We start from the raw sequence: 16,336 nt of genomic DNA, 5'->3' as shown, positions 1-16,336 counted from the left end.
TCGTACTTTGAGAGGTCTTTGTTCTTCAATCCAAACCCTTTGAATAGGTCCGGATATATCACATCGACCCCACTCCCTTGGTCTACCATCACCTTCTTCCCTATGAAACCATTTATTTGGGCTGTTACCACTAACACATCATCGTGCTGCTGAATTGTTCCCTCTAAGTCATCGTCGTTGAAAGCAATAGGCTTTCGTGTGAACTTCATCTTCTTCTCGAACGTTGCTTGCTCAAGCAATCTTCTACTAGCACTACAGCCAACACCCCTTTCCTCCTAGTCATAGCAGTTCCTGTTGGGGTAGCGTGGATGACCTCGATCACTCTTAATGGAGGTAGGAAAGGATTCCCCCTTTACTGTGCACATTCCTTGGTACCTCGGTTCCCTGAATCCACCACAAACTCCTTCAAATACCACACTTTCACTAACTGCCCTAGATGATCTTTCAATACCCAACACAGCTCGGTGGTATGCCCCTTATCTCTGTGGTAAGTACAGTACAAGTTCTGGTTCCTCCTAGACGGGTCACCCCCCATCTTGTTCGGCCACCAGAAGTATGTCTCGTTCTTGATTTGGTCTACGATCCTGTGCACCAGTTGCTTGAATATTACATTTACTTCCCCCATTTGTGCTTCTAGTTCTTGAATCCTTAAGTCCCTTTGGGGCTTTGACTAAAAGCCACCCAGTCAAGGACGGCTCATTACCAGGGCTTTACCTTTGTTTTGCAGCTGGTCATCCTCTAAGCATTTGTACTTCTCCATGTGCCTCATAAGCTGCCTCATATCCTTGGGAGGCTTTCTCATCAGTGATTCATGCAGTTTGGAGTCCTCAGGTAGTCCCATTCTAAAGGTGCTTACCATAATCTTCTCGTTTCCCCCACCGATCTCATTGTAGAGTTCCCAATATCAACTGGCATAGCTGCAAAGGGTCTCCCCTACCCTCATTTTCATGGATAGTAATGTATCTACTAGTTGCGGGGCCTGGCTACAGGTTACAAACGGGACACTGAATTCTTGGATTAACTAGGCGAAACTTAGAATGGAGCCCTTCTATAATCCATTAAACCATCTCAAAGTAGTGGGTCTAAGGCTTGAGGGAAATGCCTTATACATTAGCACGTCATTGTGAGTATGCAAAGACATCATTTGGATATAATGGCTGACGTGCTCTACTAGGTTTGTTTTCCCATTGTAAGAGTTGAACGACGGGCGCATAAATTTGCTTAGCATTGGGGCCCGTTCAATGTTGTCTGAAAATGGCGACCAAGTAGCTTTGCATAATGCACGGCTTATAGCATCCATGGTGGCATTCTAGGGCTGTTGCTCTTATAGGGAATTTAAGTCTTGGTCTGTATACTTTCGTGAACGTGAATGATCCCCATGTCGATGGGAACCAGACTGATTGGACCAGACCTGTAGCGACCTCCCTCACTAGTAGACCCTTCTTCTCGGTCATCTCAATCTCTTCTCCGGCACCTACCTCTTGCTTCCAACTCCAAATCTCTCACTAGCCTGTGCAACCGCTCAAGTTCCTCATCTCTCTTGTCAAATTATCTGTGCCCTGAAGCTCCTGACATTGTTCAATTTATTTAATACGACCCTTCTCCGAGGCTGGATCATTTTTCCTCTCGTTCACGATCCCTATCTTCATGCCTTTTGTGCCTACTCTCTTGCCAGGTAGATCCCTGAGAAGACCCCCTAGAGCCACTTTCAGCATAACTCCTTGAACGTCTTTTAGACATTTCCCGAGCGAGAGCCTCGATTGAACCACAGCTTTGTAGGAGATTCCCACAGATGGGGCCAATTGTGCGCGCCAAAAATGAGGTTGATGGATCAGTCCTCACTTGGGCTCACAATTTATTTGTGATGTGGGTTTTAGATTTCCTACCTTGGATAGTTCCTAGCACAGAGACCCAACAATACAACCTTACCTTATGAATTTCTCTCCTTTCTCTCTTACTGCTCTCCTAATGTTCTCTCTCTTTCTATTTGCTCCCCCCTTTCTTTTCCTCCTCCTTCCATAGACCCCTCATTCTTCATGCTCATCTCCTATTTATTGCTCGAGATTAGTTGAGAGGTTATGATTACTCTAGGTTATTAGTGGGCATGGAGGTCCAATTCCATTACTTTTAAATGGATGTTTAGTTGGAAATGGGAATAGTGGCTTTGGAACTGGTTCCCACCTTAAGAGGGACGTTTAACAGCGATATTCTCCAGGGCAATACCAGGCAGCTAAGATATAGTATCCCCAAGCAATCATGTTCCCGACTAAGAAGTGTTGGCCGGGCAGGTCTCTGGCTATGAACCATGAGGTGTACAGTTCAAGATTGCATGCCCAATGGGCCTTGGGTCAAGGATAGTGGCATGGATCCCGAGCCCATGGCCTCAGCAAGTCTAGGGCCCAACCTTGAACAAAGGGGTTAGAACCATGGGCCACACTATAGGGTTGAAGTTCATGGCCCAAGTGGGCCTGGGGACCCTTGTGCCGTACAGTAGTCCATTAGGCCCAACCCGGTACCCCTGCCTGCTAAAGACAAAATAAGCATTTCCCACAAGCAATATCATGGGTTGGGGTTTTCTCTTTTGGCCTAGCCTGACTCAACCCTTTAACTAGCTAGTTAACAACCTGCTATGCCTAACCCGTTGTGCCCATGGGCTAAGTAAAAATGGGGGACCGGCCCATTAACAACCCTTATCCCACTCATCTACTTTTTCTACTATCAAATTCAAAATTTAAAATAATACAACTTTTGTCAAATAAACTTAAACAATTATCACTATTAAAAAAAAATCATCAATACAAATTATGAAATAAGCTTATCTTTTGGTTACATTTTTTTTTTTTTTTTTAAAAAAACATAGAAAAAAAGAAAGAGTAAGGTTTTTGTTTTTTTAGTTAACAACTTTTTAAAGTGGAGAGTTTAGTTAAAAACTTAAAAGAGCAATTTATCATTATTACACTTACCGATTTGTTTTTATTAACTTGTCAAAAAAAAAAAAAAAAATTTACACTAATTAAATTAGAATCTTTCACTATGTGATTCAAGCAATCCCATCCTATGTGATAAGCTCTTTTAAATTGCCACAGAATTTATGTCACGAGATTGCAAAGATGGTGAATTCATACTAATGGGGACAAAGTGGAATAAGCTGTGTATCTCGAAAAATAAGGGTGGATCGGGTTTACAAAGAACTTAAATCTTTTAACTTGACTATTTTGGCTAAGTAAGGTCGGATAGTGTTACCTTCTAAAAGAAAAGAGCCACCTTTTTATATTTTTTGTATTTTTTTTAAAAGCGTTGGAGAGTAAAATGTTCCTGACTTGATTTTGGAAAGAATTTGGAAGGCGAAGTATTATCGTAAATGCTCTGTTTATGCATGCTACATTGGGTCATTCTCCATCTTATACTTGGCATAGTGTTCTGGCAGGTGAGGAAGGAAGTTAATTGTTAAAGCAGAGTCTGTGCTGAAAATTTGGAAATGGAGAATATGTTCGAGACTATCAAGAATTCAAGATCCTTGGTTCCAATGTGCTTCTTATCAGTTGTCACAAGATTATTTTGCCTGTTAAATGATTAATCTAGATATGAAGGTGGCTGCGATCTAATTGATAGGGATACCCATTGGTGGAATTTGGAGCTTTTATTGCTTTTATGCCTGATTATGTTGCTAAAATATTGCAGATTCCATTATCACAGTTTGATGTTCCAGATATATATATATATATTTTCACATAACAGGGGAATTTTATTAATGAAAAGAAATGTACAGACACAGAAAAACGGCGTTCAAACAAACTAAACCAGAATAGCAAGACCTTGAAGACAACACTTGACTAAACAAAAACTATTACAACACCACCAAAACAGAACAATCTTCCACTACACCCAAAACATAAATAGCAACAAAACATTACAAAAGATCGGGAAAAACTTATTTGCAGATCACTTCACCGGATGATGCAAAACCCATGGAATCCCCGTGGAGGCATTGCCACAAAAAGGTGGAGCATGTGTCATATTTGGATTGCCACAAAAAATCGGGTGAGTATTTTGTTCAGAGTGCTTATCATTTGAACTTAAAAGACTAAGGCTCAATAGCAAATTAGGGAATGTTCCACAGATTCAGAGTTTCCTAATTCAAGGAGGAAATTAAGGACTTTGGCATTTACGATCAGCCATATTAAAAATTCAACTAGCAACTTTTTTTTTCCTTTGTTTGTCGACCTTTAGGATCCATAATCTCAGACAAAACTACCCTGGGGGACATCAATCCATTTGAATCCTTACTAGCAAAACTTCCTTGGCTTACTACGGTCACTTGACTATAGCTATTAGTACTTGATAGTTTTCCACTGCTACTAAAAATCATGTCATCACTTTCATTGACATCTGACATAGGGATCAAAGCATGGCATCATCATCATTCATGTCAATTTCTTCTGCCAAATCAAGCTTGACATCTTTTTCTGCACTCTCTTGCAACTCCAATGCCAACTCAAGCCCCCCAACCACATCATTCATTGATGGTCGTTTGGTTCCATTGTCAAGCAAACAATTCTCTACAATCTCGCCAAATTTCTTCAAACATTCTGGTTCAATTTTCCCCTTCAAAGATGGATCAACAATTTGATCAAGCTTTCCATTGCGATAGCACTGCAGGACCCATACTACTCGACCCATTGGCTCATCCTCATCGGTACGTATGATTGGTGGCATTCTACACAACAGTTCACACAACACCACACCATAGGAGTACACATCAGACTTCTCAGTAAGTCGTTGATAGCGATAATATTCCGGGTCCAAATATCCAAATGTACCCTTAACCACTGTACTAACATGAGACTTGGACAAAATGGGACCAAATTTTGACAACCCGAAATCAGAGACCTTGGCCAACCATTGCTCATCTAATAAGATATTTGCACTCTTCATATCACGATGAATGATTGTATGTGTCGCACCTGTATGAAGGTAGTTCAACCCATGTGCTGCACCAATACAGATTTGGAGTCGTTGCTTCCAAGAAAGTGGCTGACACTTGTGTGTGATACTTGTGTGTTATAGAGATGGTCACGAAGGGTCCCATAAGCCATGTAATCATACACGAGTATCATCTCGTTTCCATCCTCACAATATCCAATCAAAGAAACAAGATGGTGGTGGCGGAGTTGAGACAACATCGCAATCTCTGTTTTGAACTCCTGAGCTCCTTGTTGAGAACCGGATTTTAATCGTTTGATCGCAACTGGGGTAGCCGCACTACCATTAATGTATCCTTTGTACACGTCACCGAACCCTCCAGCACCAATAATGAGTACTTTGTCAAAATTATAGCTGCTATAATATCAGCGAGTGAGAAGTAGCGACACAAACTACAAGGTAGAGTTGACCTGCTTGCCTTTGTTGAGTTGTCGGAATCCTTGACTCTTTCGGCTAGTCGGAAAATCAAGACTACGAGAATCAGGAGTATAGTAAAGCCAGAAACTCCACCACCAACGGCAATTACTATTGTTCTATTATTCTTCTTCGACTCTATTGACTGTATCAGTTGCACAGACTTTAGAGGGGTCAATGGAACTGGTTCGGGGTTGGGTCCAGCAAGATTGCCACTGACGTCGCTTACTTTGAAGATTTCAATACCGTTCAAGATTGCATCATTGAAATAAGTGACATAGTCATTGGGGTTCGCTTGTAGGGCGATAGAAAGGTTCATTTTCTTCTGGTTTTCTTTGCCAAATATTGACACAGCGTAGTCTCTGTATATGGGAACACCTTTGCTACCTCCTGCCCATTTCCACACATTGGCTGCAGTCTCTGCAGTTTGATTTGCTATGAAAATAAGAAACACTCGGTTGTGAGTAAAAGTAATTTCTGGTTGAAACTCGCAGCAATGCAGCCTAACAAGATATTCAAACTCAGAATCTACTGGAAATTCCCAAGTGAGATTGTAAATCTTATTGATTGCTTCGTACATCCCCATAGTCCGGGCAGTCTAGTATACATTTTCTGGTGCAGTGTAGGCTGGTATTTTGGTAAATAGCAGTTCAATAGTTGTGTTAACAGGTAGAACAGAAGTTAAATCTTCTGTCAAGTACTTTTCGTCCTGACTCCAGCTCCGGAACATTCCATTGTCTTCAGTGGGTGAGATGTAGTTCCCTCCAACATATATTCTGTATACCGTCTCCAGAGCAGTTCCGTTATCAATGCCGAACATGTACTCCTCGCCGATTAAAGGGAACCTCTTATCATCAGACGGAGTGTAATAGAGATAGGAAGGCATGGACAAAATTTCAATTCCGTTGATAAAAGCAAATGAATTAGAATCCCTTGGAGTGAAGGTTATGTTCAGCCTCAAATCTTCCACGATGTCAATACAGAACTCTCTAAATATTGTATCATCTGGATCACCATCGGCATCTGCTGTAAGTGAAGCATTGAAGTCTCGAAGAAGGGTAAAAGTTCCAGCTTTGACAGAGAAGAGGGCATTAGAGCGGTCAAAATTGCTGTACGTAGCTGGGTAGAAGTATAGTCGAAACGAATTTTTGGCCGGTAGTGAGTGGGAATATGTGAGTGAATGGGGAGACAGACAAGCGGGCAGTGGTATAGGGTACTTGCGAAGCAGATGAGGATTGCTTAAGTGAGTTTGTGGCTAGAGAGGCCTGGTTTTGTGATAGTTCTTGAGGGAAGAATTTTGAATTGTCATCTCCAGTCCAGGTCCGACCATCTAATCAGGGACGGACCCAGGAAGGGGCCAAAGGGGGCCCGGGCCCCCCCTGGTCCAAAAAAAAAAAAAATTAGTAGGTAAAATTTTCAAAAAAAAGGCTTGGGCCCCTTGGTTTTTAGCTTGGGCCCCCCTTGGTTTTTAGCCCGGGCCCCCCCAGTCGGCCAGCCCAGTAGTTTTCAAAAGCCATGAAAACCTTAAAAAAATAAAATGTAAAAAAGAAAAGAAAAGAAAACCCAGCACAGCAAGACTCCAAAACCGTTGAAGCAGTTCACTTTGACCGACTAGAAAGCTTCTAGACTGAGTAATGAAGTGTTGTACAGCTGTACAGCATTTCACATATAATACTTTTGTCTTTCTTTATTTTTTTATTTATAATAAGGTATATTACTTTTGTTTCGGTGATTTAATGTTCTTTACACAGTACACTACAATTAATAATAATAATAATAATATAATATATAATATATAATAATGTGGTTTATATTAGAATATTAGATTATCTATTTATATATGATAATAGTAGGACAAATAATTGTTTAATTGTTTGATTTGATCTAATTGCACTTAAATAGTAATTTGCACTTCATTGTTCACACTTTTTTTAACAAAAATTATTGTATAAATCTTCAAAATTTCATACCTATTAATCAATTTTTTATCCTAAATGCTGAAACATTAGATGTAACTCCTTAGAAAAGCTCTAAAATGTAAAAAGGTAAGTTCAAACTTATTAACCTAAGTACAAAAAATTTAGTACAATGAAAAAAATGTAGGCACAAGTTTACTTAAAGTTAGTTTATGAAATAAAGTAATTTAATTTTGGCCACAATTTGGGCCAAATTAACTTGAGTGTTTTGCATTTTGAGCCAACATAGGCTTAACCTATTAACATAATGTAGGCATAACTAACTTGCTCCTCCTAAGAAAATTTCTTGGCTCCGCCAGTGACTATATGGATGTGCATTTGAATTTTTTTTTTTTTCGTTTATCTCCGGCCCCCCCCAGCTTGAAATCCTGGGTTCGTCCCTGCATCTAATGCAGTCGAATTGTCAGAGGAGCCACAGTTAAGGATAATATTATCGACTGGTTTGTAAGGAGACGGAGAGTTAGTGGCCAATGTGTTGGACAAGTGGAGCAGCAAGAAGATGAGGTAAAGAGTTGTGAAAGTTAAACATGGTAGGACTGTGGTGCAAAGATTCGTGGTTGATAAATGCCCCTAGGCCATTTGTGTATAAACTATTTTAGAAAAAAATTTATACCACTTTCATGGAAAATATAAAAATTATTAAAAAGAATTAGTTTTTATTTTTTATTTTTTGCTTATAAAAATTTTTTATAAATTTTTTATATGCGTAAATGCACTTTTGATCCTTACATTTTAAGCCATTTCTCGATTTGATCCTTAAACTGATTTTGCTCCTAGGTCAGTTTATGAAATCAGAAAATCAATTCTATTTTGGTCCCTGTCGTTAACCCACTAACAGAAAATATATATGTGGCAGACGGAATACACTGTTTGCTGATGTGGCTAATAAAATAATAATAAGAAAATATAATTAGCATTTTCTAAATGCCACATAACATTTAAATTAAAAAAAAAAAATGTCAGCTCAAAAAATTTAAACAAAAAATAATTAATCTAATTTAAAGTAAAATCATTTCTTAAAAAAAAATGAAAATCATTATTGTGGGGCCCAAATGATTTACGGGCCGGGCCCATCTACCTGGGGAAAATCCGAAGGCCCAAGCCGAGGAGGGCTATGGCCCAAACTCGACCAAATAGCCTATGGACATCGCCGAGGACGGCTCAGTCCTCGGCAGACCCAAAGTTCCCCCCTGAAAGGAGGGCAGAAACGGTATAGGACCGAAACCAGGACAAAAGATCTAAAATATCCCGGGAAAGCTGCTCTTACTGCCATTCAATGCTCTGAACCTGACAGAGCTGCAGTTTTTGACTTTTACAACCACCCCCAACGATTTTGAATATGGACTGATGGGACAAGTATCAATTTTGGAAAGATTGACCCTATACGTGGACGAAGGACAATGAACGCAGGCGAATATAAAAGGAAAAAGAAGTAACCTAAGGAGGGGGTTGGGAAAAATGGCCAGAAACCAGAGCCTCCCAACCCACCTCCAGAAGAAAGACTCCAGGGGTGAAGGAAAACCGAAACTTGTATGTACACCACGAAAAGCCCACCGCCTGTCAACCAAGGCCTAGCCTTCCAAACCCACGCTCTACAAATGATATTGTTAGGGGCCTTTTCTCGCGCGAACCCGACACTGTTACGGTCCGCCACGAAACGCGTCCTTACAATTGGCGCCGTCTGTGGGAAAGGCTTGTGTGTTGGTATAGGAAGTGGGTCGGTAGAGTTTCTTCGTTATATCTAACCGTTAGTTATAAAATTCTAGTATAAAGTTCCGTTAGGAACTACGTTTCTTGATTAGGGGCTTGGTTGAGAAGCTAACTCCCTTAAGGCCAAGGTCCCCCATAAAGAGCAAACTAGGCACTTTGTAATGTTAACTGTATGGATAAACTCTAGGGGCTTGGCTGAGGAGCTAACTCCCCTAAGGCCAAGATCCCGCACAAAGAGAAAACTAGGTTTTGGACAGAACCAAGGCATTGCATGGTCCTCAGACCCAAGCCTCAGGGGAAACCAACTACCTGGATGTGGAAAACTAGGTTTTGGACAGAACCAAGGCATTGTATGGTCCTCGGACCCAAGCCTCAGGGGAAACCAACTACCTGGATGTAATGAAAACTAGGTTTTGGACAGAACCAAGGCATTGCATGGTCCTCAGACCCAAGCCTCAGGGGAAACCAACTACCTGGATGTGGAAAACTAGGTTTTGGACAGAACCAAGGCATTGTATGGTCCTCGGACCCAAGCCTCAGGGGAAACCAACTACCTGGATGTGGAAAACTAGGTTTTGGACAGAACCAAGGCATTGTATGGTCCTCGGACCCAAGCCTCAGGGGAAACCAACTACCTGGATGTAATGAAAACTAGGTTTTGGACAGAACCAAGGCATTGCATGGTCCTCAGACCCAAGCCTCAGGGGAAACCAACTACCTGGATGTGGAAAACTAGGTTTTGGACAGAACCAAGGCATTGTATGGTTCTCGGACCCAAGCCTCAGGGGAAACCAACTACCTGGATGTGGAAAACTAGGTTTTGGACAGAACCAAGGCATTGTATGGTCCTCGGACCCAAGCCTCAGGGGAAACCAACTACCTGGATGTAATGAAAACTAGGTTTTGGACAGAACCAAGGCATTGTATGGTCCTCGGACCCAAGCCTCAGGGGAAACCAACTACCTGGATGTAAGGAAAACTAGGTTTTGGACAGAACCAAGGCATTGTATGGTCTTCGGACCCAAGCCTCAGGGGAAACCAACTACCTGGATGTAAGGAAAACTAGGTTTTGGACAGAACCAAGGCATTGTATGGTCCTCGGACCCAAGCCTCAGGGGAAACCAACTACTTGGATGAGGAATCAACTATTTAAAGAAAAAACTATGGCCTGTAAACCTCGAAATCCCTCCGAAGAGAACTCCGCGTTAGCAGATGGGTTAATACCTTGATTGCGCGGATTCCTCGGCCTACCCTCGGACCCCCAGTATCAAAGGGGTTGGTGCGATACGGTGCAACATATTACCCCAAAAAGCACAACCAAAGTCCCTCGCTACCTAATTACCCTTTCAGACGAATTATTTAGAGGTTATCGTTCTCGGACATTGGTCTAGCATGCATCACGTAGTACTCAGCGCTTATCCCGGTTAGTTCCAAGAGTTTAACTTATTGGAAATTACCATTGCTGTACTTGATAATATTTGTGAGTTTAAATTAGTAGGAACCTGTGTTAAAGCATTTTTTCTGCCTGGAATATCCTTAAGGGTAGGCTTGCATTTAATGTTCATGCATAAAGTAGATGTTATGGAGAAGAAAGATATGTATGGAGAAGTAGACACATATTTTATTAAGACAAAGGAACAGTACAGTGTACAATGAAAAGCTGAAACAAGCTTACACTAAAGCTGACTGCATAAGTAAAGGAAAATACAAGCGAGTGGAGAGAAGGCCGTGGGGACAGCTCAGAGGAGAGGTTGGCTACTGCGCCGAGTTATTGTCTAAAGTAACCATTCCTCCATGCCTTTGCACGCCCGTAACTCAGGCAGCAAAAGAACCTGACCTCAGGCTAACACCATCTACAGAAAAGGTGCAGGGAGCCGGAAGTTGGGAAGCCCCTGCAAAAATCTGCCTGCCACAAAGTAGACAGTGCTGATGGTGGAAATCCCTTTTTCTGACATACCAAAAATCGGGCATGACCAGAACCTGCTTCGGATTTTGACTAGAAGAGGGAAAAAGACCCTCTCCCCTATGACGAAATGGAATGCTCCCATGAACTTGCACCTCCTTGGCCCGTACCTCCCTACTCTGAGTCTCGGAGAGACATGGCGCCTTTGTGGCGGAGGGAGCTCCTTTTTCCCAAGCCCTGCCTCAAGCATGATGAACTAGGGGAGGAATCTGAAAGAGTTGTGTGTGGATAGAGCAACTTTCTCTCCTATTTATGTTAAAAGATAAGGTGGTGGCATTTAATTCGCGCAGCGTCCCAAGGAACGCTACAGACAAAACGTCTCTGGCTCAACTCCCAACGTCGTCTGCAACCCTGAGGTTAAAGGAGTCTCGAGAAGGTGCACCTCGAACACTGGGACGCCAAAAGGTACCGCATGATTAAAAGTTATGGAAACACCTCTTAATTTGTGGGCCCAGCAAATTTGCGGCCCAGGCCCGTTCGGCATATGGGCCCGAGGACAGAACAAAGGCCTTGTATGGTCCTCGGACTCAAGCCTATGGGGAAACCAAGTACGAAAAATTATAAAAAATTACAAGTTTTTGGGCAGAACCAAGGCCTTGTATGGTCCTCGGACTCAAGCCTATGGGGAAGCCAAGCACGAAAAATTACAAAAATTACAAGTTTTTGGGCAGAACCAAGGCCTTGTATGGTCCTCGGACTCAAGCCTATGGGGAAGCCAAGCACGAAAAATTACAAAAATTACAAGTTATTGGACAGAACCAAGGCCTTGCATGGTCCTCGGACTCAAGCCTATGGGAAAACCAAATACTTGGATAAGAAAAGGTTTGACTCTCATAAGAAAGGTTACTTGGTAAAAATGTCAGGTCACTTCATCCACGGCTTAAACGCCATAAAATGTTAAGGCCAATAAAGGTGTAAGGAAGGGGGTGGAACGCCCCAGCATTTAGTCGTATAAGAGGGCTATTCATTTGGCAGGGGATATGTCCTCGGACGGCTATTTCTCACACGGCATCAAGCTTCGGTTCTTTCCTCGGCTAGTTCCGGGTGAGTACTATTTTTTACGGGTCGGCCTTATTGTGCCAGGCATTCCTATTAAAGCTATGGCGACATCATTCTATTATCAAATATTTTGGTCTTAGTCGTCATTGGTTTAGATGCTATATTATTGTGCCGAGCAGTGCTTGCAAATTTATGAAAACATAGAGACATAACATGCGAAATAAGGTAGACAACAATTTTTATTAATATAAAAAAAAAAATCATTACAACATACAAAAAGGGGCTCAGACGAGCCTATACAAAATGTAAACTGCCTAAGCAACCATTACATCTGTAGTACAGAAAAGTAAACTGTCAAGCGTCTTTTAATCTCGTCTTCAAAGTTTCTCCAATCTCTGCCTCATTGATGCTCATACCGAGAGAGGGACTCACTTTAAAAAAAGAAAATGAATAAAGAAGATGGAGGACATGAGTAAAGAAGGAGGAGAAGAGGAGAGAGAAATGAAGAGACAAAGGGAGGAACAAAAGATAGAAAAGAAACAGCACCAGGGCGGAACTGGTGCTGGGAAGACTATAAGAAGAAGGCGGAGGAGGGCACCAAGGAGCAAAAGAGGGAGAAACAGAAGCACTTAGCCCCTGTCTCAGCCCTGACTCCTAACACGCCGGCGCCATATTAGGTACGCTCGTGAGGAGCCGGATGGTAACGATCTTGGGTGTTCTCGACTCAGTCACGTCGAAAGTTTGACGTGACGAGTCCCTGCTTCGGATTTTGACTGAAAGAAGGATGAGGTTGATTTTGAGTCTTCGCCATCCTTGTCCCGATCGAGTCATGATAAGTTTTATCGGAACGTGGCGTTTTTGGGAGGGGTGGGGCTTTTGCATCCCTTGTTGTTATGGTAAAGTATTTTACGATTAGGTGTATAAACCAGCGAGTAAACCGAATCCTAGGGGAGACTAAGTATTTCAGGGTCACAGGGGGATGAAAAGGGATTTTTGGTAAAAACAATAACCTCCTCCTGTCCTATTTATACAGAGGGCGGAGAGAAGGGCATTTAATAGGTTCAGATTTCCGAAGGAATCAGCGAACCCAAACACGCCGGTTCCACTTCTCCACCCCATCAAAATAAACCGTCGAATCAAAGTAATCTCGTGAATAATGATTATTAAAAGCACGTTTTGGGATACCCAAGCGGTAAGAGCGCATCAAGCGCGAAATCAAAAGGCTACCTCATAGACCGGCGCGTTTCTTGGACAGATGAGAAGCCGCCAGCATCATTAAAAGGCCAAACTGATTGGGCCGTAGGAAGAGGTTTGGCATCACCAAAACCCCCCTTTCCAACCAAGAGGTTGGACAGCCGGGTTTTGAGGGGCTATTATGGGGCCCAAATGATTTACGGGCCGGGCCCATCTACCTGGGGAAAATCCGAAGGCCCAAGCCGAGGAGGGCTATGGCCCAAACTCGACCAAATAGCCTATGGACATCGCCGAGGACGGCTCAGTCCTCGGCAGACCCAAAGTTCCCCCCTGAAAGGAGGGCAGAAACGGTATAGGACCGAAACCAGGACAAAAGATCTAAAATATCCCGGGAAAGCTGCTCTTACTGCCATTCAATGCTCTGAACCTGACAGAGCTGCAGTTTTTGACTTTTACAACCACCCTCAACGACTTTGAATATGGACTGATGGGACAAGTATCAATTTTGGAAAGATTGACCCTATACGTGGACGAAGGACAATGAACGCAGGCGAATATAAAAGGAAAAAGAAGTAACCTAAGGAGGGGGTTGGGAAAAATGGCCAGAAACCAGAGCCTCCCAACCCACCTCCAGGAGAAAGACTCCAGGGGTGAAGGAAAACCGAAACTTGTATGTACACCACGAAAAGCCCACCGCCTGTCAACCAAGGCCTAGCCTTCCAAACCCACGCTCTACAAATGATATTGTTAGGGGCCTTTTCTCGCGCGAACCCGACACTGTTACGGTCCGCCACGAAACGCGTCCTTACAATTATCTTAGTCTTTTTCTTTTTCTTCTTATTTCTTTAAACTCATTAGCATTTACTAATGTCAAATTCTCTCTTTTTAAAATTCTTTTTATTTTTCTTCTCATTTCTTTAATCTTATCTTTTTAAGTCTATTTCTTTTTCTAATCTCAAATATTCTCTCTTCACTGTCTATGGACGGAATCTCTCTCCATTGTAACTCCATGACTGGAGCTCACAAGCTTGATGTGGTCTTGGGTCTTGGTTCGGCGGAGTTTCCCTTGAGGGTTTTCACGTGGGAGGCTTGTTGGTGGTCTGATTTTCCTCTCCTTTTTTGTTGGGTAAAAGCAACTTTAGCTTAGCTAGAAAGAGAAGGAAGTACCTGGGAGTAAGATTTGGGAGTTAAGGTCGATGATTTGGTGAATGAGAGCAGAGAAATCATGAAGAATATTTGATTACTGACCAATGGCTTTGATTGAATCGTGCTCGATGACGATCCCACCATTGCGAAAGACTCGACTTTGAGGATCCATAGTGATGATCACAGCGTTGTGGAGTATAATCCATGAATTGCCCTTTGCTTCCTCCATTATCAATCTCTCCTTTTTCAATTGCAAAACTTTGTTCCTCTTGTTCTGGGTTTGTTTTTGTTTTGTTTTTTGGAGAGAATGTGGAGTTGTTTGATTTTATGGGTTTTGTGTGTGTTTGTTTCTCAAGAAAATTTACGGGTTTATGAGTTGCTAGAGATTAGGTTGGTTACTGTGTTTATGGGTTTGTTTCTCGAGTTTATTTTTGGTTTGGTTTCTTGGATTTATTTGTTATTTTTCTAGATTTGATGGAAATTGGATTTGGTTGTTGGATTTGGATTTGGATTTGGGGTTTGCTAGAGATTGGTTTGGTTGCTTCTTGGACTTGGGAAGAACATGAAGAATATTTCCTGTTAGTATTTAATTTAATTTTTTCTTCTTTTCATTTGTGTTCTTCTGATATGGGTTTGAGTTCTTGGTAGCTGGGTTTGTGTTATTGTGATTTGAGTTCTTGGTTGTTGGGTTCGTGTTCTTGTGATGGGTGAGTTCTTGGTTTGTGTTCTTGTGATTTGAGTTCTTGGTTGCTAGGTTTTTGTTCTTCCGATGGGTTTGAGTTCTTGGTTGCTAGGTTTTTGTTCTTCCGATGGGTTTGAGTTCTTGGTTGCTGGGTTTGGTTTTTGAAGAACATGAAGAACAAGTTGAAGAACATGAACAACATTATGGAAAAAAAATAAATAAATAAATTTTTTAATTAAATTAAATTTAAGGTTTTTCTTTAAATTTTTTTAAAATTTTTGAGGTGGCTTTTAAAAAAAATTAAAATGCTGATGTGGCATTTAAAAAAGGCCAAATAGAATATTTTATTATTATTTTAATAGTCACATCATCATTTAATGTGACAACAAGGCACTTCGTTTGCCACGTCAGATTTTTCTATTAGTAGGTTGACGGCAAGGACCAAAATAGAATCGATATTCTGATTTCAGGGACTGACCTAAGAGTAAAATCAATTTAGGGACCAAATCGAAAAATGACCCAAAATATAGGGATCAAAAGTGCATTTATGCTTTTTTTTTTTTTTTTTTTTTTTACATTGACCTTTAGGATATTTATTAACTTTTTCCTATATATAAATAAAAGAAAGAAAGGGGCAACCGTGGTAGAGAAAACAAAGATTAATAAAAAGAACAAGAAAAGTAAGAGAAGTGGGGCAGGGAAGACTTGCGAAGTCTTGAGGAAGAAACCAAAATGATTGGAAAAGTGATAATGCACTTCATATGTTTATGTTTTTGGTTTCTTTTATGGTCAATACAAAAAAGCTACAAAGATAAGATCTTAAACGAACAAAAGAATACGCGGACACAAGGAAGAAATGTGGTCTTCGGCAGAAAAGGCTCACTGCTTAACATGTGTTCCATACCCTCAAGGAAATTGCACTGGATAATGAAGCCCTTAGAGTTAAGCAAATTGTCTTGTGGAAGATTTTTGATATGATGGATATTTTATGCAACAATAATTCTATCTAGTCATAACAACTTTTTTATAAATTTTTCATAATTATGACATGGCATATTAAGTTTTTTTTTTTTTAATTGAAGAATGAAGATATATTATGCTTGGTGTATAATGAAAAAAAAAAAAAAATCATATACCAACAAGGACGGACCTAGGATTTTAAGCTAGCAAGAGGTAGAGTATAAATAAAAAAGAAAACTCCAAATAGATATTCATATAGTATTAAAAATTTATAAATACATAAAATTGTTATTTTTAAATACATTAAGA

General features: G+C 41.1%; 1 pseudogene; it reads right to left on the bottom strand.

Moving 5' to 3' along the window:
• Positions 1 to 4,268: 4,268 nt before the first annotated feature.
• The window catches only part of LOC115972823, a 32,520-nt pseudogene continuing 20,452 nt past the window's right edge, over positions 4,269 to 16,336 (bottom strand).

The sequence above is a fragment of the Quercus lobata genome, unplaced genomic scaffold (assembly GCF_001633185.2).
Source record: "Quercus lobata isolate SW786 unplaced genomic scaffold, ValleyOak3.0 Primary Assembly Scq3eQI_53, whole genome shotgun sequence".
Lineage (NCBI taxonomy): Eukaryota > Viridiplantae > Streptophyta > Magnoliopsida > Fagales > Fagaceae > Quercus > Quercus lobata.
This window is presented reverse-complemented; position numbering and strand designations above follow the sequence as displayed.